This window comes from Prionailurus bengalensis, chromosome B2, assembly GCF_016509475.1.
Source record: "Prionailurus bengalensis isolate Pbe53 chromosome B2, Fcat_Pben_1.1_paternal_pri, whole genome shotgun sequence".
NCBI lineage: Eukaryota > Metazoa > Chordata > Mammalia > Carnivora > Felidae > Prionailurus > Prionailurus bengalensis.
The window spans coordinates 49,542,783-49,564,268 of NC_057349.1; the positions used below are offsets into that span (position 1 = coordinate 49,542,783).

General features: G+C 41.6%; 2 long non-coding RNA genes across 2 annotated transcripts in view; one reads left to right on the forward strand and one right to left on the reverse strand.

Moving 5' to 3' along the window:
* The window catches only part of LOC122489618, a 42,671-nt gene extending 40,979 nt beyond the window's left edge, over nucleotides 1–1,692 (forward strand). Inside the window, exon 2 of the long non-coding RNA XR_006298949.1 lies at nucleotides 1,376–1,692. This is a non-coding gene — a long non-coding RNA (uncharacterized LOC122489618). The remainder of the gene's footprint in view (nucleotides 1–1,375) is intronic.
* A 5,614-nt stretch (nucleotides 1,693–7,306) lies between these two features.
* Nucleotides 7,307–10,117, reverse strand: LOC122489619. Its single transcript, XR_006298950.1, has 2 exons — nucleotides 10,016–10,117; nucleotides 7,307–7,543 (listed from the first exon to the last, which is right to left on the reverse strand). It is a non-coding gene; the product is annotated as an uncharacterized LOC122489619 (long non-coding RNA).
* Nucleotides 10,118–21,486: the final 11,369 nt, after the last annotated feature.

The window sequence follows — 21,486 nt, forward strand, 5'->3', positions numbered from 1 at the left end:
GATATTTCTATAGAAACTTTGGATCAGCTTGCTAATTAAATTTGGGTAGAGGTGGATGACTGGATTAAATTTATAGATTAATTTAGAGAAAACAGGCATATTTATACTATTGAGTCAGCATCCTCTCCATGAATATGTTTTGACTTTTTATTTGTTCAAATTATCTTTCATTTTCCTCACTGGTGTTCTAAACTTTTCTTTCTATAGGTATTATGCATCTATTATTATTTAATTTATCCTTAACTTTTATCCTTAAAAAAATTTTTTTTAATGTTTATTCATTTTTGAGACACAGAGAGAGAGCATGAGTGGGGGAGGGGTAGAGAGAAAGAGAGGGAGACACACAATCCAAAGCAGGCTCCAGGCTCTGAGCTGCCAGCACAGAGCCCAATGCGGGGCTCAAATTCCCGAACTGTGAGATCATGACCTGAGCCAAAATCAGACGCTTAACTGACTGAGTCACCCAGGCGCCCCTATCCTTAAAATTTTTTTTATAAGTGGGGTCTTTTCTGTAGATTCCTGCCTGATTGTTGGTATATATGAAGATTAATTATTTCTGTACATTAATTTTGAATGCAACCACCTTACTATATTGTTTTACTGCTTATGGTAGTTGTTTAGTTGATATTCTTAGGGTTTTCAGATATGCAGTTTTATCACTTTCAGATAATGACATTTTTGCCTCTTTTCCAATTATTCAGCTTCTAATTTCTTCATTTGAGTTAATAAGCAAAAGTACAGGATATTTTAAAACACTAAAATCCTGAAACACATAATTCACAACAGGAAAAGAAAGCCATTGTGTATACTTTTACAGCTGTGGTAACTACACTCTTATAATTATATATTGTAGTTATAATCTTGTCAGTGGCTGTTCCCATTGGAAATTATGACTTTCCTTGAGGGCAAGGGCTGTGTTATTCACTTTTATATCCCTGGCACTTAGCTTAGTGCCTCAATAAATGTCTGTTGAAAAATTAAAGAAAAACCAACAATCCAATAACCAAAAACCAAAAACCAATAATCCTAAACAAGTAAAATAACTATCATTTACAAAGTGTCTGTTAATGTCAACTAGCCCAATTTCTCTTAATTTTTTTTTTAACGTTTATTTATTTTTGAGACAGAGAAAGACAGAGCATGAACGGGGGAGGGTCAGAGAGAGAGGGAGACACAGAATCTGAAACAGGCTCCAGGCTCTGAGCAGTCAGCACAGAGCCCGACGCAAGGCTCGAACTCACATACTGCGAGATCATGACCTGAGCCGAAGTCGGACACTTAACCGACTGAGCCACCCAGGCGCCCCTCTCTTAAATTTTTTTAAACCATGGAACATAAAATAATGTTTTTTTGTTTTTATTTTTGTTTTTCTTAGGTCTGGACACTTTCTCTCCTTGATCCAGTTCTCTGTTCTGCTAACCAAGTGTCTGCTTCAGAAGCCTGATAACCTCTCTATCACCAAACACCAACCGGCCGAGACCAAGTGAGGCATGCAAGTCAGCTCCAGTACCCTGGACAACCTGGAGAATCAAAGACTCCAACCTCCAGGTATAGAGCAGATGTAATGTGGGTAATTCTGGAGAGCATAGGCCAAAGACTGAAATCCTTCTGATCAGTTCTATATTTGGTGTCTGTCATTTTGAAACATCTTTGAGAAAAAAAAAAAAAAAAAAGAAAGGTCCTGGCCTACTCTGAGGTCTCTCAATTTTTCTGGTGGTCTGAAACATTCTCAAAATAACACAAGTAGTAATTGACTCAGCCAGAACTTGAGGTTACATTCACTGACTCCAAGTCTAGTGCTCTCTACAGTAGACTACCATTTTACTTCTACTGATTTTTACTCACCAGAAACTGGTTCAGTTCTCTTCTATTTAGGTGATGGTGGGTGAGAGTGCCTTCTAATTTACAAAAATGTTGTCAGTATTCCTAGGAATATTAGCACACAAAAGGAAATTATAGTAACAATAAGAATAAAAATCTCAGCCAGAATTTGCAGAAAAGATACAAGGTAATACAATAATGAAGTACTATTTTACATTTATTAAGCCACCAACAAATTCTGTGGTAATAATTTCTAATGACAGAAGATTGTGCTGAAATGCTCCTGATGCAGCAGTATAAACGCTCTAATGTTTTTGGAAAGCAGTTTGGTAACAGATACCAAGAGACCTAAAGATAGATGTGCACACTCTTTTACTCCATCATCCTACTACTCAGAATTTATGTAAGGAATTAATTCAGTTGAAAAGATAGTCATCTGAAGGAAGATATTAATTTTATGTAAGATGTACTCTATAATAAAAAGAAACTGAAATGGCCAACAATAGAGGATGGTTTTAAAAAATTATGCTACATCAACTGAAGGGAATGTTATATTGACATTAAAATAAGATTTACAAAGACTACATAATAATATATGGAAAGAGTGCTTTATGACAGTAGGAAGTTAAAAAATAAACACAAGAGTACAATGCACACAAAGATAATACTCAAGCCCCCCACCCTGCAAAAATATGTATCAACCAGGGAGAAACATAGAAAAAAAGAAAATAGATGTATTAGGGACTGATATAATTTGTTTAATGTTTATTTATCTATTATTTTTGAGAGAGAGGGGGCAAGGAGGGAGGCCAGAAAGAGAGGGAGAGATAGAGAATCCAAAACAGGCTCCCTGCTGTCCATGCAGAGCCAGACACAGGGCTCAAACTCATGAACCATGAGATCATGACCTGAGCTAAAGTCAGAAAAGCTTAACTGACTGAGCCACACAGGTGCCCCAGGCAGTGATATAATTAAAAACTGCCACAAGGTGAGTTCCCCAGAAAACGGATTCTGAGATGGAGATTTGAATGCAAGAGGGTTCTACCTCTTGATCCCTCATGATCAGCACCTGGGAGAGAGTGATGGCAGCAGGAGTGGGTGGAGAAAAAGTTGGGCTCATTGCAATCCCAGGAGAGACGCTGAAGCTGGACTGGCCCTGGTACTGGTAAGCAGGAGTGACTTTGGATGAGCCTAGTGGGCATCTTTCCCTGAGGAAAACTTAGAGGAAGGTTAATGGAAGAAACTGGTCTCCTCCACTGCAACTGGTCTCAAGGTCCCACCTAGTACTCATTAACTCCACCTTCTACTGTCCATGATGAAGTTCACTCACCCTTAGTTAGTGGTTTTTCTGGATTAGGTGGTTTTTCTGGATTAGGTGGTTTTTCTAAGTGGCCCAGATTCTGTGCCTTAGGAATTGATCTCCTGGTCACCTTGCCCTTCTCAGGCTAAGGCTGCTGCAAGGGAGTACAAAGTGGTCACCCATATCCTGAGGTCAAATATATTCTTCCATGCCCCCTATCTCCTCCAGATGTTTAGGGTCGACTTCTCCCTTAGGACAGTGACTTCTTTCTATGCCTGCTGATTTCTTCACATGAGAAACCCAAGGTGACTAAGCAGTGGACAAAACTTGAACTTGAGTAGGATTCTTGCTGTGCACCCTGGTGGAACATCCTTTATCTGGGAGCCAAGATCTCTAAATTCACAGAGCCCAGAGTTGCAGGAACAAGTGCAGAAATTCTCCCCGTGGACCTCTGGGAGTGTGGGTAAGCAGGGACACTTCTACTTCTACCCCTCAGTTCTTAGACCCATGTACTCGGACCATTAAGGACACCACACTATTTAATAGCTGTTGATTTAGGGTATATTCTGTAAGGTATCACCTCCAGGCCAGTCTCTCAGTTGTATCTCAATAAGCCTTTTCATTGTTCTATCTGTGTGGTGCAGTATGGTATAAGGCCAGGGGATCCCATGATCATATACCCACTACCACGCCTCACCTTATCCCTATTTGTGGATCAAACACTCTGTAAGCCCTCGGATAATGATGTTGTCTAGGGCCCTGTAAATAGGAAAGGCAAACTCATAGCTAAAATATTTGTCAGTATCAGTCAAAATTAATTATTACCAGGGTTGAAGGAATCCAGTGAAGTCAACTTTACACCAAAAGACTGATTGATCTCCCCTAAGTTATAGTGCTGTATTAGGAACATAGGATTGGTCTCTATTGCTGGAGGTTTGGAAATTTGGTAGTGGCAGTAGCTAAAGCAGTATTGGTGAGTGGAAGCCCATACTGTTGAGCCCATATGTATCTACCATTCCTGCCACCATGGCTACTTTGTTGTGCCAACACTGAGGCCAACACAAAAGCTAGCTGATGTCAGCTGGCTGAGCCATTCTGTTTACTTAGCGCTTAGTGTGTTCTGTGGTTCAGTTAAGAGTTCTGGGTGTGTAAAATGACTCAGATATGGAATTTGGGCAAGCAATCATGAATTTTTATTGATATTGCTGCCCTCAGCTTGAATTATTTTGATTAGATATATTGAGCAATACTCTTGTTGGCTGCCCATCTATCTTGCCCATAAGGATACTCTTTTCAGTTATCCATCTCCGTAGCTTTCTAAGGACCACGCCCCTCTTTCTGCTTCTCCAACCTTGCCTCTCACTACAATAGTTGAATGCATTTTGCTTCTAAAGTTTAAGCACTGCCACTGCCTCTAATATTTCAGGCTACTCTCATCCCCATTATTATAAAGGAGCCCAGTTCTGTGATGACACCTCTAACCACAAGTTCTGGACTGTAAGGGAGAGCCACCAGTGAGTTTCTCAGTGAATCTGATGTCCCTCTTACCAGGTCCTTCCTTACTGCTTTGGTCTTTCCTCTGAGCCTTCACATGGAAAATAGTCATCTGGTGGAGTTTTCAGCCTCACATAATAAATCCACTCAAGTATGCTTCCGTCTACGACACATTGGTTCCTTTTTCCATTGTCTGCAAAAGAAGTTCTGGCATTTACTTCTCATTGAGTGTGGGCATCACTTTCTCCAAGTATCTAAGAGCCATCCTAGCAGTGTAAACTGCCAAAGCCCAGGAGAATGCTTCCATATCAACATTCCCTTGGCCAACTTTATATTATACTTCCCCTTGATTCTACACCCTCAGAATCCAATCCTGTGCATCCTCTCTTAGCTCATATTGGCTATGTCCTGCAGCTCCTTCAGGGTATAGTTCCTTTCTTCTTCTTGCAGACCCAGTGCATCTGTGACTGCATTCGTTGTGACTTAATGCACTATGTTATTGACTATAATGGGTTATGATGGGTCTAGTGGTGAGAAGGGAAATGGTGGCAGATTCGGATAGGACATATGTTGTCTTGCAAGTCAGAGGCATAAGTACCATCCTTATGGGAGTGATGAGTACCAGCCTTTGACAAGGAGTAGGCCCTTTATGCACACCTAGAGGCTTCAAGGGAATATGCAGCTTCAAGATTTTTGTCACATCAACCCAAATACCCACCTCCCATTTATCAGGGTCACACTCTTTCCCAATTAGAGCTTCAACCTAAGTGTAGCAGACCCACCACTGAAAATTTAATGTTTTCTGGAGCTCTGCTAATTTGATGCTTAAATCTTGAGCCTGATCTTTGATTTTATCTGCCCTCCAGCTATTGGAAATGACAGTCTCATTGTGCTCTGCAAAGAGGCCCTCCGGCTTTTATGTTTAGCCGTTAATTACTGATTAATTGTGCTCAGCCTTTCCTTGTCTTTCTCCAGAGCATCTCTTGCCCTTATAATTACCAATTTCCTCATGCTTCTCAAATATTGGTTCCATTGCCCCAACCAGTGCCCTCCATTCCAAAAGTATGCCATTCCAGAAACTGTCAACAATCATACCACTGCTGCAGGCCCGGCTTTATCCATGCTCTTGATGGGGTCCTTATTTCCAGATAGCTGGTGGGTGACTCAGATTTAGCACCTACTTTCTTGCGCCACTCCCGCAATCAGCTGTCGCAAGCTGGGTTTCCTGGGAGGCAGAGTCTGCCATGGAGAGCAGCATGCAGGAGGCTTATTAGAGGGCACTCTTAGATCAGCATTTGTGGGAGTGTAAAGAAGCAGAATTGAGCAGGGAAGCTTGACTGAAGCTGTCACAACACAGGCTTCTGCAGACCCCAAGAAAGTCTCTGGAACTGGGATGGCCCTGAAGAGTTGCCCTCACTTTGGGGACCTTGACCAGTCATTGGGTGGGGGCTGCTATGTCCCCTGGGAAGGGGACATAACTTTGGATGAAGCTACTCAGTTCAGCAGAGGATAATCTCAGGGCAGAGGGGGTTAGCTGGGATCTGTCAGCCATCCACCCTCCCTGCAGCTAGCTAAAGGAATACATGCCTGAAAGAAGGGTCTGGATTTGGGCAGCACACTACAGTGTTCATTGTGATGTTTTTTAAGTTGTTATAATTAATTATATTTTAACAGCAAAAAAAAAAACACAAAAAACAAAAAACAAAAAAAACCAAGTCAAAAAATACCCAGGAGTAGGGCGCCTGGGTGGCTCAGTCAGTTAAGTGCCTGCCTTCAGTTCAGGTCATCATCTCACGGTTCACAGTGAGTTCAAGCCCCACATCGGTCTCTGTGCTGTCAGTGCAGAGCCTGCTTCAAATCCTCTGTCCTCCTCTCTATCTGCACCTACCCCATTCACGCTCTCTTTCTCGAAAATAAAAATAAATAAAAACTTTTTAAAAAATGCCCAGGAGAAAATAGTGCCATCTTTTCTGTGCTTTCCTCTGGAGTCTTAGTGGTTTGTCCCGGGGAAGGTTTCCCCACCTGAAGAATGGCCCAGACAAAACAAATAGAAACTTGGGCGTGCCTTGGTCAGTGAAACTACCGACAGGGGGTCAATTAGCCTCTCGTGACTCACCATTCCCCAACCCACCCAACCCAGACCAGAAAGAGGCAAGTCAGGTGGAGCCTTCAGGCTGCTTCATGGCAGAACAAGCTGGCAAACCTGTGTAACCTGAACAAATAATTCGAGGCTTGCTTAGAGGCCTATTGCCACATGGCACCCACGCTAAAAACACATAAATCTGATGCCTAAGACCTTGAAAATCAATTTATGTCTTTACTGAAGCCTGGTGAAAATGTGACAAAGACACACTTCCTAAAAATAAAAAATAAATTATCCTTCCTAAAAATCCTATGGAGACAGCTCAGTCCTAAGGTTTCATGTATTCCAGCTGCTACTCTCTGAATCTCTCATTTCTCCTGCTGGCAAAACTCCAAAAGACCTTGCCTCCACCTCTAGATTTACACTTCTTCCGCAAATATATATACAAATCAATTTTATGTGTATAAATCAATTTAGTCTTTCTCTGCACTTTCCAATTCTCCTGTCCTCCTTACCCTCAACAACATGCAAAGGGCAGACACAGACTCATGAGCAGAGGTGTTGGGGGGCGGGGGGAGGGATGTAAAATTTGGCCTGTGACACTTGAATTGGTAAATATGCTATATTTTTATGCTATCTTTGATCGTAAAACACTCCACCACATAAGAACCCAATCATAAATTAAAATGTATGAATCAGCCCTTCTTTAGAGCTTCCAACTCATTATTCTTATGATGGCCTATCTGCTCCACTTCCCCTCATTGTCCAGCAGAGTGTTTCCATGGTGCTTTGTCTGGAATAGATCCGACTGCTTTGCACTTGTCCTCTTGAAAAACCTTGTTGACCTGCGTGATAGGGAGAATACATGAATATGAGCGCACATTTGTGCATATACACACGAACGCAATTTTGCATATTATTTCGGTGAGTTCATGGACTCCTCAGTAAGTCCACTAATAACCACTTAGTTTCCTTCCCTAACTCCCAGTTCCTAAAATTCTCACCCCAAATGTTAGCTAAACCAATAATACACTTAGATGCCCATGACAGGATACAAACTCCTTTTTTTTATATTGGCAAATGAATCATCCTTATAAATTACATAGAGCACACATAAATTGTATACTAGAAAAGCCAACATTTTAATTCATTCCTTCCTGTTAGTCACTCACTCATTTAACAAGCATTTTTTTTTTTTTGGCTAAGCACTATTTTAGAGTAATATATTTACTTAAAATCAATTTCCAACTTTAAGAATGAAGCCAGTTCATGGGGAGAACCGCTATGTAATTAGACAATTGTAATAGTGTGCTGGGACAGAGGGTGCTATAGGAGCCTCAGGGAAGAAAGCAGTGAGGCGAGAGCAGTGGTGGGGAGGGCACCTAATTCTCTCTGGGAGTTGGGTATGGCTGAGAGTAATTTCAGGGAGAGCTCTTTGGAAAAGGCAGTACATAAACTGTATATTGGTGAATTCTTAGCGTTTTCAGAAAACAAGAGTGGAAGTGGGAGAAAGACCTTCCCTCCAGGAAGGATAGCATTTGCAAAGATGGAATGGCAGGAGGAAGTTGATGAGCTCATCACTGGTTTACGAGGGATGGGGTGGAGGGTAGATTTGCAGACTGCCCTATGGAACAAGGGTCAGTTCACAGAGGGCCTGGAATACTGGTCGAAGAATTTACTCCTTATCCTCAATAGGATGTGCAGCCTCTGAAAGCTATTTAGCAGGCATGACAGACTCAGCTTTGCATGTAGCATGGTGAGGTGTGGCAATCCTCATGCCTATGCATGGGGATTGCTTCTATGTTGCATTTAAAAATTTGGAAATAATAATAAAGAATTGAAATTACAAATGACTTGATTTTAAGAAATTACAATTGGTGCTTGGTTATACATTTATATAACAGCACCCTGAGCCACTTGCTTTTAAATGTTATTTTGAATGGAGTTATCTCCAGAGCTGTGGGAATAGCATGCATAACTGCCATCGCAGCTTATCTCTGTTCCAGGTTCTAGAGAGGCTCCTGAGAGAAACTAATACTAAACTATTGCGTTTATTTTTTTTTTAATTTTTTAGTGTTTATTTATTTTTTTGAGAGAGGGAGAGAGAGAGAGAGGAAAAGAGAGAATCCTAAGCAGGCTCTGTGATGTTAGCGCAGAACCTGATGCAGGGCTCAAACTCAGGAACCATGAGATCATGACCTGAGCTGAAATCAAGAGTCGGATGCTTAACCGACTGAGCTACCCAGGCACCCCAATATTGAGTTTGTTTATAGTTTTATATTTTTTCTACTTTATTTTTTTTTAATGATTACATTTTTAGTTTAAAAAGGAGAGAAAATGGAAATGAAGAGAACATGCATCGGGCATCAACATCATTAAGTGGATATTCTATTTACTTACATATTTAGAAAATGCTTTTATTAGTTTTTTTAATAATATCCCTTCCCTGAGTAGTCTGCTGTCTGTTTACTTCACTTTCTAGGTCAGTTTGCATCAGAACTGAGATCCACTCAAGGGAGTAGATAATGTGTGTGAATGTCGTTTGCTGTGGTATATGGCAAGAGGAAAAAGAGTTTTAAACCAAATTCATCGGGGTGAAAAGAACACAACCTTTGGTAACGGACAGATCTGAGTTCAAATCCCAATTCTGTTACTTATGAGATATATAACATTGGACAAGATATTTAACATCTCTAAATCGTAGTTTTCCTTTGTATAAACTAGAGCTAATAACAATTTTCTTGTAAGATTGCTGTGATAAGTGAAAGAACATGTATTCAGTGCTTGTGTAGTGTTTAAAATGTGGTGGTTAATAGTAGAAAGATCACCGTGAAGGTGGTGGTTTCTGAAGCTAAATTGCTTACCAAGACCAGACACAGAAGACTCATTCAGGAGGGTGAACAATTAACTCATGAGGCCTAACCTAAGACAGTTACAAAAGGAGAGACTAAATTTTAGAAATAATCAAAACTTGATGGTTAACTGGGGTATGCTAACTACTATAGCGAACAACCCCTAAAATCTTTATGGTATGATACGATAAAGGTTTATTTCCCCCTGTGTTAGTTCAGGTCCACTGAGAAGCAGATGCCAGGATGAGATTAGACATGCAAGAGGTTTATGGGGGGAAACACCTGTGGAGGATAATCAGATGCCAAGGGAGGAGAGAAGAGCTTTCAGACCACAAGTGTGGACCTGATACCACTGAAGGAGAGTGTTATGCCCAGAATTCGTGATCCCCAAAGACCACCAGGGAGCCGAGTCCGATGCAAAAGCAAAGAGCTTTTATTCGAGCTAGCTCGAGCTCAATCCCCTACCTGCACCGACGCAGCAATGAGATACCGAAGAGAGAGAGTGGGGTTTCAAAAGCACAAAGGTTTTATAGGGATCATGGCCTCAGCCAATTGGTTGGGGAAGGATAGAACAATGGCTGCCAAGGTGTGGTCCCAGATCAGCAATTATCATCATCACCTGGAACTTGTTAAAAATGCAAATGTTGGGCCTGATGGTCACAGACCCACTGAATCAGAAACTCTGGGGGTGGGGCTCAGCAATCTGTGTTTGAACAAGTTTTCCAGGAGATTCTGATGCACCTGAAGCTTAAGAACCACTGTGTCTGAGGTTGTTTAACATGTTTGCCCTCAGTGTATACAGAATGTTTCTCACTGGTCACCTATTAACCATTGGCTGTCAGCCTTGCTGTGCTATATAAATACCTAGCACCAAACACCATCCCCAGAGACTCTGATTTAATTGGTTTGGGGAGGGGTCAGTTATTAAAATGCTCCCAGGTCATTCTAAGCCTGGACAGGGTTGAGGGCTCCTGCCTCTGGCCCCTACCTGAGAGAAGCCCTCCCTCTTCTACTCACACTTTCTCTCACACTACCCTTCCTCCCACCTTAGACTTCAGAAGAATGCATCAATCGGTAGCCTGCTTTCCTAGAAAACATAAGTTACTGAAGGGGAGGAGGCGTGGTCTGAGGTTTGAGCGGGAACTTCTTTCTGCAGCCATGTCAGGGACATAGTCACTAGTTGGTCGGCCTAGGTCTGCTCTTTCAAGAGTAGCAAGGAAAGAAGTTTGGGTAGGGAGATTCCTGGACTTCAGTGTAGTTTCAAGAAAGATTCAGCCAGGTCAGTGGAGATTCCGTGAGTCAGAGTCACCTGCTGGAGGAATCCCATGTCTTGCAGGAATGGGTCTGAATTTCTACACTCACCACACTTAGTCCTTGGCTGGGAGCAGTCCATGGGAAATGTAGTCTTGGCACAAACACAGTGTTAGATCCAGTGGGGCAGCAGCTGGGGTCAGAGTAAATCTTGTCCCCCTCTTAATGCTCATTTTCATGACCCTCACCCCTATGTCATAGTACAGTGCAGATCAGTGGACTTGCAGAGCTCCACTGAGTCCTTCCGGGACCCATGCTCCTTATTACTATGGCTCTGCTCTAGGTTCTCTCCATCAAGTTGGCAGGTAGGAAAAGAGAACGCAGGTCATGTAGGAAAGTTTTCCACAAGATTCACCCGGACTTTGCTCACATAACCTATGTTCAGATTATATGGGCCAGGATAAAGTCACATGGCTCCATCTAATTGCAGGAAAATATAGGCCAGTTGCATACCTCAACAACTATTTGCATGGGACAAATGAGAGACATGGTAATGTCCCCAGTTTCTGGCTTGGATTACTGGATAGATGGTGGTGTTGCTCACTGATAAAGAAGATACAGGAGAGCATGTGACTTCAGAGGAAGTGGAGCTGTCTAGCAGCCAGCTGGACATTTGAGTCTGGAGCCCAGGGTTAGAGATAACCCAGATGGTGGTTGAAACCATGAACTGCTGAGAGATAAGAAAATGGCTAAGAACGTAATTCTGAAGAACACTAAAGTTTAAGGGACTATGTGACTCAACATCTATTTCAATCTCCCTTGAGTGCACCTTTCCATGCTATAAATCTGGAAGCTAAAAACATTTTGGAGACTCCCTGAAGCTAGGAATTCCAAGGATGTGATTTGGGTTCTGCCAATTGGACACACCTCACAGAAGACTCCAGTGTCAGAACTGAACTGGTGGTGGTGGGGTGGATGGCAGGCAGGGCAGAAGGCATCCATCTTGCTGGTATGAAGGGTAGGAACTCTGGATCCCAGGTGGGCAGCTGTAGCCATGATCTCCTGGCTCAGCAGGCACTTCCCAACCATGGAAGAAGCAGCAGCTTCCTTAGCAACTTGGTCCTGAGTGTGGCTTTGTTCCTGGTAATTGAGCCTAAAGTCTTCTTATTCAACTCTCCCACTGGTTCTGTAAGCCAATTAATACCTTGTAATTATCCCTTTCTACTTAAACCAGCCAGGATAGGTTCTATCCTTTGTACCTAAACCATGACAGATATAGACAGAGAAACCTGAACCTTTGAAAGAGGCTGAGAAGGAGAGGCCAGAGAAATGGGACTAAAACCAGGAAAGACAGATGCCCCAAAATCCAGGGAAGGGAGAGTTTCCATAAGTGGTCATCAGTAAATGCTACAGCGTGGCCAAGACAGATACAAATATCAAGTAAAATAATTCAGCCAGGAGATCACAGGGAAACTCGACAGGTATAAGTCCAGTGGAATAGGTGGGGAGGAAATTGGATTGCAAGAGGTTTAGGAGATTCTTCCATTTTATTTGGACTAAATTTATGGAGTAAGAATCAGATATTATAGTCAGGTATTAGGAAGATTATTTTATGCTCATTATTGTGCCTGGAAATTCAGAATAGCAATCAGATCCCTCCAGATGTAGGAATTTGTCTTCTGACATCATTTATTGAAGAAGGCTGTAGCCCCAGCTCTGTTAGTTCTGCAAAATCATTCTCTGAACCTCCATTTTTGAAAGAGAAAAAAAGATCCCTTAGCAAATGGACAGACCAAATCTACCTGGCCTTCTGCCCTGACAGAATGATGTAGGAAATAAAAGCACAGGATTTGGACTTGACCATACTTAGATCTTAATCCTGGTTTTGCCACTAATTTGGCTATATGACCTCTGGCAAGTTACCTACACCTAGCTTTCTCCTCTGTAAACTAAGGATTGATATTATCAGCCTCCAAGAGTAGTTATGATGATTAGTTGAGATATGTAAGGCATTGGGTAAGTAAAAAGTACTCAATAAATGATACTTCATTTTTTTTTTTTCCCTTAGGAGAGAGAGAGAGCGCATGCACAGGGGAGGGGGAGGGCAGAGAGAGAGAGAGAGAGAGAGAGAGAATCTTAAGCAGGCTCCACACTCAGCATGGAGTCCAACACTGTGCTCAGTCTCACGACTGTGAGATCGTGACCTGAGCCGAAATCAAGAGTCAGATGCTTCACTGGCTGAGCTCTTTGCCACCTGGCACTCCAATGATAGTTCATTTTGTAAGTGCCCAAAAATACCTTTTGGGAAATAACAAACTATACTCCCTTCTTCACAGGGTTGCTGGCCAAATGAGATTATGTACAGAAAAGCAAAATATAAGGTCTGTTATCAGAATGAAAAAACACCGTAAGAAAGGTCGCCCCTTAAACCAGAAATTGACTAAGCTCCTTAACAACGTGATTTTGCTATTAGTTGGTAGGGAGAACAGGGCCAGGACAAAGGGGAGCTGAAGATAAGATTCAACTGTTGCACAGTTTTTCCCAGTGCTGGCCCTTGTTGCCATAATAGACATAACAGACACAATCAACATTCTACCATAAAGGGCAGTAGATTAATATACACCTGTCAGTAAAGATGGAAACTCTGTGCCTGATAGCTGGGTACGTGGAAGGGGTAAAGGGAGCTGATACATTTGCTTGAAATTAGGTAAAAGATTCATATATGAAGAACCCCATTCTGGATGTCTTCAGTGCCAAACTTCCTTCCCCTTCCTGCCTCTTTATGAGCCTCTGCAGAAAGCACACACACCAACTCTGTACAAAGTAAGAATTCTAAAGAGCTTACATGGAGATAAACTGCCTGCTTGTACAAATAGGAAAGCCAGAAATCCCTGGAGATGGGCAGGTAAGTTCCTCCTGCTTTCCTGCCTCACCCAGCCCTGTTCATGGCCCTCCATTACAACAAAGAGGTGGGGTTACACTCCATTCTCTACAGCATCCCCCCTTTGTTTGGTCCTCCCCACAAGAATATAGCCAAAAAGTTGCATCCTGGTGGCCAAGGGACCTCCTGATACCCCCACCCCACCTTCTATTCCACCCTTCCCCATTCATTGACTTTATCCTTTTTCCCATTAGAGACTAAACACAGCCAGGGGAGTGAGTTTTTCACTGTAGATCATTTTATTTTTTCCATTTACCGTTGTTCTGATCATCAATCAGCCATTTTCCCTGTTACCTCATTCTGTAGGTGAAGCATTAAAGCTGTGTTAGAGTTCAAGGCCAGTCTACCTTCTACTGCAGCTGGAGGCACCCCTGGCAGTGCAATGCTCTACTCACTTGGCCACTGTCATAGACCCTTCGGGAGTAGGCAGATGGGGCATGAGGGCAGAGGCAGTGTGGCCTGCTGAACAGGTGTCAGTGCTGGCTGAGTCAATGTGCTAAGAGGGATGGCTGGTGCTGGCCCACGGGAGGCTTAGTAAATCACTCCTGATTGCTAGCCTCTGGGACTTCACATCTTATAATTTCCCAAAACAGACCTATGATTATAAGTGCTCAACCTAGTCATCACTGCCCAAGCCCAGGTGTTCTGAAGAAGTAGGGTGTAAGCTTGTATTTACAAAGAAAACGATAAGGAGCTATTTACCCGGCAAACACATTCTGTAGAGTAGATCACATGTACACATCGTACTGCCTTCCTCCATCTTCCCGTAGCACCCTACAAAGTCCTGACAAGCCACCAAACCAGGATTATATTGTGGCCCTGCGTTCTGTAGGTGGTGCTCAAATTTTCATAAAAGAGAATTTAATTTTATTCAATTTGGTCTGCTAAATTTATACATTTATTTTAGTGTCTATTCTATGCCTGCCACTCTGGGGTGAGACATAAATGAAAATATTGGGACTGCCTTGAAGGAACATTCAACAGAGTTACAGAGATAGGCACCTTTACTATTTCACAGTAGGACTGTGGCTTTTCTCCCCTTTACCCTAGACTTTCCGAGGATCATTAGCCTATGCTTTCCTCCCTCTCTCTTGCTTTGGGGAAGAAAAATTGAAACCTTTATGTTAAGACTTATTCTTCCATGGGATTTGGAATTGGAACCACATAGGGGACTCAGCTTCATTCATCAACTTTTTCTTTCATTGTCAACCTCTTTGCACTTGCCCTAGAAACAAGCTCAAATCTATTCTATCTTTATATTTCTCTACCTTCCTTTCCTCTTGGGATGTAGTTTTTTTTCTTCCGTTCATTCAGTCATTTACTCATGAAAGTACCAAATGCTGGTGATGAACACTATGTGCAAGGCCTCTCCTAGGCTGGAGACATAAAAACAAACTCTTTGTTTTTGAGGAGCACACTTTGTGACTGGGGAGACACATGTAAACAGGTATATATATTGGTGCCCCCTCTCTCTTTTTCATCGCCAAACTTTCTGGAAGTGTTGCCACCTCCTTGTTTCTCAATCCCTGTGGCCCTCACAGCTCTTCTGAAATAGACATCATGAGTCTGCTGGAACTTCCTATTTCCAAATATCCAGTCCTCATCATAGCAGTCACTCACCTCAGCCCTCTTGCTGGATTTGACATCTTGCTGAACTCTTGTCACAGCCTGGTTTCCTGGAGACAGAGTTCCTGTTCCAGCTACACCATTTACTAGGACGAGTCACATATCCTCTCAGACTCAGTTTACCTTGAGACTCTTTTTTTTTTTAATGCTTGTTTATTTTTGAGAGAGAGAAAGAGAGACAGAGTGCAAGTAGGGGAGGAGCGGAGAGAGAGGGAGACACAGAATCCAAAGCAGGCTCCAGGCTCTGAGCTGTCCAGCACAGAGCCCCTGGTGGGGCTTGAACTCACGAATTGCCAGATCATGACCTGAGCTGAAGCTGGACTTTTAACCGACTGAGCCACCCAGGCTCCCCTCCATCAACCAAGATTTTTAAAAGTCTACATATCTGGGTTATTGTGAGGATTAAATGGAGATATTGCATGAAAAGATTCTCTCACATGGTTTGTATTAAATAATTGTCTACTTTCCTTTGATGGCACTAAACATTCTTTTTAGTTCTTTGCCTGTCTCTCTTACTTAGAATTGCTTTGCTGGATACTTATCCTCCCCATCCCTTGAATTATAGGCATTGCTTTCATGGAAATTTGCTTTTTGGGGGATTTCTTCCCCACAATTCCAGGGCAAATCCAAGATTTCTATCTGGAGAGTCTATACCTTCCCAACCTCCCGCTCCAGAAGATCTGAGCATGGCACATTACCTAGGCCTGACTAATCAGAGTTTTTCATTCTGTTGGACAGACAGTGATTGGTTCAGGAGTGGGCAGGAGACCCCCTCTCAGAATCACTGAGACTCCGGGAGATTTCTGCTAAGGCTTCTGGGAGTGAGGCACTTTTTCCCATTAGGCTTGAAAGTGTTGAAGATAGAAGACCAGATGCAAATATAGCCATCCTGCCACCACAGGGGAGACCCAGCTTAGGAATGGAGCTAAGCCAGAGGGAGAAAAGCCAAAGGATAAAGGAAGAGAAACAGTCCTGGTGATACCATTTGGGCCTCTGCACCAAATTACACCTAAAAACAACATAGCATCAGGACTTCTTTGCTTACTCATTAAGTCCCTTTTTTGCTTAAGCATTAATCCCTTTTTGGATGGAGTTTTCTGATATTTATAAGTAAATAAATTTTAACCAAGAGAGAAATGTTAACATCGGCTCCTCATTTATTCAACAAGTACTCATCAAGCATCCTGTGTGTGCTAAGGACTGTGCTAGGAACTGGAGATACAAGTGTAAGTGAAACCCATCTCTGCCTTTAGGAAGCTAGTTAAGAGACAGGAAATAGGCGAAGACAAGTTCGTGCCGTTAGTATTGCAGAAATACAGCCTGCTCTGGAAGCACAAAGAGGGGTAGCTACACTGTCTCAGGGAATGATGGAAGACTTTCCAGGGGGCATAATCTGCATGGAAACCCAAAGGATTTGTAGCCAGGCAATGATATAGGGAGGGATGAAGAGTGTTCTGTGCAGTGGGAAAATGACCAGAAAGGACTCAGAGAAAATACAGAGCACCGGAAATTTTGGAGACCTGTGCAAAGTAAAATAGTGTTCTAAGGAGAGGGTCTACCAAGAGTCCAGAGAGGTAAGCAAGAATAAAACTGTGAAGGACCTTGCAAGCTTGAGGACTTTGTTTGGAAATGTGGGAAGGCTTTCAGCAGGGGAGTGTGTGGCCATGATCTCCTACTGCTACACACACAAACGTACCATATATTCCTACAGCTGTCAATGTCATCTACTCCTAGGTTGATGATATCCAAATCTGTGTCTCGGGCTTCTGTCCTGAGCTCCAGGAGGACATCCTATGGCAACTTCAAGTAAATCTCTTCATTTTCCTCCCTTCTCTGTCATTCTGCTTGTGTCCCCAGATTCAGTAATAGCATTGCCCTCTTTCCAATCACTGGCTATAAAGCCCTGAGTCATGCTTCTCTTTTCCATTTCCTGTACCATACTCAGTGGTTGCTGTATCTCAGCAATTCTATTTTCAGATTGTCTCTTTCATTTTCATGTGAACTGGAAGCTATAGCTTTAATTTTCCAGAAAGCTTTCCCACCCCCATCTTCTGGTAACTGAGCTGGTATATGACCAAGGCCTGGCTTTTCATGGTGTCTGCAGCAGATAGATGCTAGGGTGACCCTTCATGATTCCCACTTCCTAGTATTCATGCCTCTGTGTGATCCGCTCTTTGAGTGTAGGTGGGATCTATGACTTGCTTTTACCCGATAGACTATGGCAAAAGTAATAGAGTTTACATGATATAAGACCCATCTTGCTAGAAGGCTTACTCTAGAGATTTTTCTACAATAAGAAATATTAAATATAACAATTTTAGTTATAATATATTTTAATGTAATAATATAATATATAATTATATAAATTATGTACTCTATAATATATAATTATGTATTATAAATTACATATAAAATATATAATATATAAAAGAGAAAAGATAGTCTATTGTACATGGTAAAGGGAAGTATTATTTTGTAAAATGTTTGTTTTAGTTGTATGTATGTATGTGTGTATATATATATATATATATATAGGGTCAAATGTAAAAAATACTTATGGTATACATATATAATTATATATATATAAGATCATACACTATATTTACTATAATACCATATATACTGTATAGCATATTATAGTACATACAATATTAAAATTACATGCTATATATTATATGCTGAATATGTAATATATGTGTGTTACATTATGACCTAACATATATATACACAAATATAACTAAAATAAACATCTTACAAAACAATACTTATCCTTACTATTTACAATACACTATCTTTCCTTCTTTTCTATACTTTTGATGCTCTTTTAAAATCCTGCTTGCAGCCCATGTGCTTCTGTCCTCACCACAGTGAGAAATGCAGTTGCCCTGTGCTCTGAGCTGCATTCGCTGTGGCTGTAGGAGGTTGGAGATGTTCTATGCCATGCTGAGGAGCCCCCAAACAAAGGCTTTTTTATGAGGAAAGAATCTAGAGCTCAGCTTGCTGCTGAGGATGAGGCTGAGACTTTAGAAGGAACTATAAGCCCTGATAGTTCAGAAATGGATTACAAGGAGCACGGGATGATTTCAATCAGCTTCTCTTAGTCCCCCAGAGCACACTGAGATGCTCAACCACTGGATTTTGATGTTGCTCAGGAACCTCCTAACAATCCTGGATGAAAAGAATTCAGCAAGAGGGAGGAGTCTAGGAATCTCCTGAAAGAGTAGTTTCCAAAGCAGGAGAGAAGCCGACCTCAACCCCCAGGCATCTACCCGACCTGTTCCCCAGCAGCATTTTAAGGAAGTGCCAATGGGACAGTGTGCTTTTGATCTGAGTGGAGAAATCCATTTGAAATAGAAAGCGAGTCTGGAAAGCAGAAAGATAAACATGTACAATAATCATAAGTGAGAGCAAACAAGATACTTGGTGACTTGTTGGAGGAGGATGAAGATGAAAATGCAGAACCTTTGCAAAGCGCGTAAAACAAAACATAGTTACCTTGTGTTAGCAAAGACAGCGTTTTATGTACTGCTACACCGTATCGTTCTTGGGTTCTTTTATTTTCAAGGGTACTGCTACACCATATCGTTCTTGGGTTCTTTTATTTTCAAGCTAATAACCATGAAAACATATCTTTACACACAAACATTTCCCCCACTTTCTTAATGGGGATAATTTGAACTGATATTTAACGTCCTCTAAAATCACAATAAGTAACTGTGATGTATGTTGAATAATTGGAAATTTTGGGAGTTCATAGGAAAGCCATTATATAGACCACAAATAAGAACTATTGTAATCTTAAAAAATGCCAATATTCCCTATGCAGATAGTATTTTAGGTATTTTGAGGTAGGAAAAGTGCAAAAACTTCAGCTTCTTCAAGCAAGAAAGGCCCTTAGACAGGGCTACTTTTTATGATTGGTTTGCAGCAGTATTTTAAACTTTTATATTCAATTAATGCAAAAACGTTAAGAGAACATACCTTACCTTGAGAAACACAATAGTAACGAGGGTTCCCTTCTGTCTTTAATTCCCAGAATAACTTATTTAGTTACTTACACTGAATATTTTTAGAAAAGTTTCTTTTTTTGTCTTTCACATATATGAACAGGAAATAAAATAAGTAGCATATTGCATATAAATCAGTGTACTGGTAGGTTAAAAGTTTTCCCCAAGAAGAGCTCATTTTATAATTTAATTCAAGGGAAGCCAGTAGAAAATGTTCTATCAAGTTGCCTGAAATATAACGGGTTCTCAAATTACTTGAAATAGAATTCAGTGAATATGAATGAAGTTTCCGATAGTGTTGATACAACAAGTTCCATATGAGTCGAGTTGGCTTGCTACATATCCAGATTCTCAGTATTCCCAACTTCTGTTACGAACACACATTCCTCCATCTTTCTTCAACATCTTGTCCTGTTTTCTCATAGACCCTGCCAAGCTCAAGCTACCATCTCTTTTTCATGTATTTTTTAGTTTGTTATTTTGAGATATTTGTAGATTCACATCAGTTGTAAGACGTATCACAGAGGAAGGGCTCCTGGGTGGCTCAGTCAGTTAAGCATCCAACTCTTGATTTTGGCTCAGGTCATGATCTCACAGTTCATGGGACTGGGGGCCACATTGGGCTCTGAGCTGAGCACAGAGCCTGCTTGGGATTCTCTCTCTCCCTTTCTCTCTGCCCTTCCCCACCCATCCTCTCTCTCTCTCTCTCTCTCTCTCTCTCTCTCAGCAAATAAATATTTTTTTTAAAAAAAGAAATATCACAGAGGACTCTCATATACCTTTTATCCAGTTTCCCCCAATGGTAACATCTTGCATAACCAGAGTGCAATATTACAATCAGGATATTGACATGAATGCAATCCACCCACCTGGTTCAAATGTAACCACTTTTGTGTGCACTCATTTTGTGTGCACAGTTTATCACAGGTGTAGATTCACGTGCCACCACCACAGTCAAGATACAGAACAGTTCCATTATGGGAATTCCTTGTGGTTTTTTATAGCCACAGCCCTTTCCCCATGCCCTAACCTGTGGCACACACAAATCTGTTCTCCATCTCTATAATTTTGTCATTTCAATAATGTCATATAAATGGAACCATTCAGTATATAACCTTTTGAGATTGTTTTTTTTTTTTTTCCACTCAGCATAACTCCCTTGAGACCTATTCAAGCTGTTGCCTGTATCAATGATTCATTCTGTTTTATTGCTGAGTGGTACTCCGTAAGACAGAGGTATGGCAGTTTGTTTAACCATTCCCCGGTAAAGGACATTTGGGTTTTTTCCCACTAATGGGTCGACATACAATTTTGAAGGATGTCTTTAGTTACTTGGCTCTGCTGCTAACCTTGTTCTCAAGCCACACTAGAGGTCTTGCTTTCCTCACACATGGCTGGCTCATCAGCTGCTGTTTCTCTGTCCCTGTTCAGGGATATTTGTTTCTCATTTGTGCCCCCAAATACTCTACCTAGAACATCTTTGTCTAGTGAAGTCCTACTTACTAGAATAACTTAGGCATGTTTTTTTGCTACAAATCACAAGAAACTTGACTGAAGTGTCTTTTTAAAAAGGGGAACTTTTTTCTCACTACCATAACAGGTATTGCCTAGAGCAATAGAAAAAGATGTAATAATATTATAGAAAAAGCTTACTAAATTTTTCTATAATATTAGTAGTAAACATTTTAGACTTTGTGAGCCAAAAAGTAAAGTCAAAGATTATCATGTAAGCACTTCTGTAACAGGAGAGAAAACTCGTGCCCTGCCCCATTTGTTTGCTGTGGGCCATGTGGGTGTTACTCATGCTTCTCCTCTGTAGTTGCCTTTTGCTGCAGATATTCTTGCAAGAAAGAGCTTATCAGCATAAGTGGGAGGGGCCTGGCCAGGTAGGTATGAGGGATGGCTACCTCACTGGTCAATGTCACTCTGCCCCAGTGACATCCAGAGTCCTGTGCATCCTATACTCCTGTGAGCCCAGCATATCAACTTGGGCAGCTAGCCAGAAACAAGGGGACTCACATAGTCACCAATCTCCAGACTGAGAGTCCACCACTCAGTTCCCACTTGTTGCCAGCAGTGGAATCCCTAATATATTGGTGGTGGCCAGCTGG